Source organism: Tigriopus californicus, chromosome 11 (assembly GCF_007210705.1).
Source record: "Tigriopus californicus strain San Diego chromosome 11, Tcal_SD_v2.1, whole genome shotgun sequence".
In the NCBI taxonomy this organism is placed as follows: Eukaryota; Metazoa; Arthropoda; class Copepoda; order Harpacticoida; family Harpacticidae; genus Tigriopus; species Tigriopus californicus.
Window position 1 is genome coordinate 13,743,429 of NC_081450.1, and position 400 is coordinate 13,743,828.

The window sequence follows — 400 nt, forward strand, 5'->3', positions numbered from 1 at the left end:
GGAACTTGCCCTGGTCCAAGATGCAACGCATCAAGTACGAGAAAACAGGAGCAAGAACCTGTGAGCATCTCATCAGAAACTGGGATGTCACTCCATCAGGGCCAGGGGAGCTCGAGAGTCTCAAGTCCCTGATGGCCTCTAAAGCATCCTGATCTGTGACTACAAGATCATCTAAATGCTGAGCTTGACAAGCCTTGCCAGTCCCAACAAACTCATCAATAGACCAATGGACTGTTGCCCCTAAACTCAGTGGAGTTGAAAACACACTGGAGAACAGATCTCCAAGTATGTTAGCCATAGTCTCTACATTGCTAATGGCTTCCCCATCAACCTCAAAAGGCCCAACAGAGTGTTTCATTTTTCTCTTAGAGTTCGCATAAGAGAAAAAAGCCTTCGGATT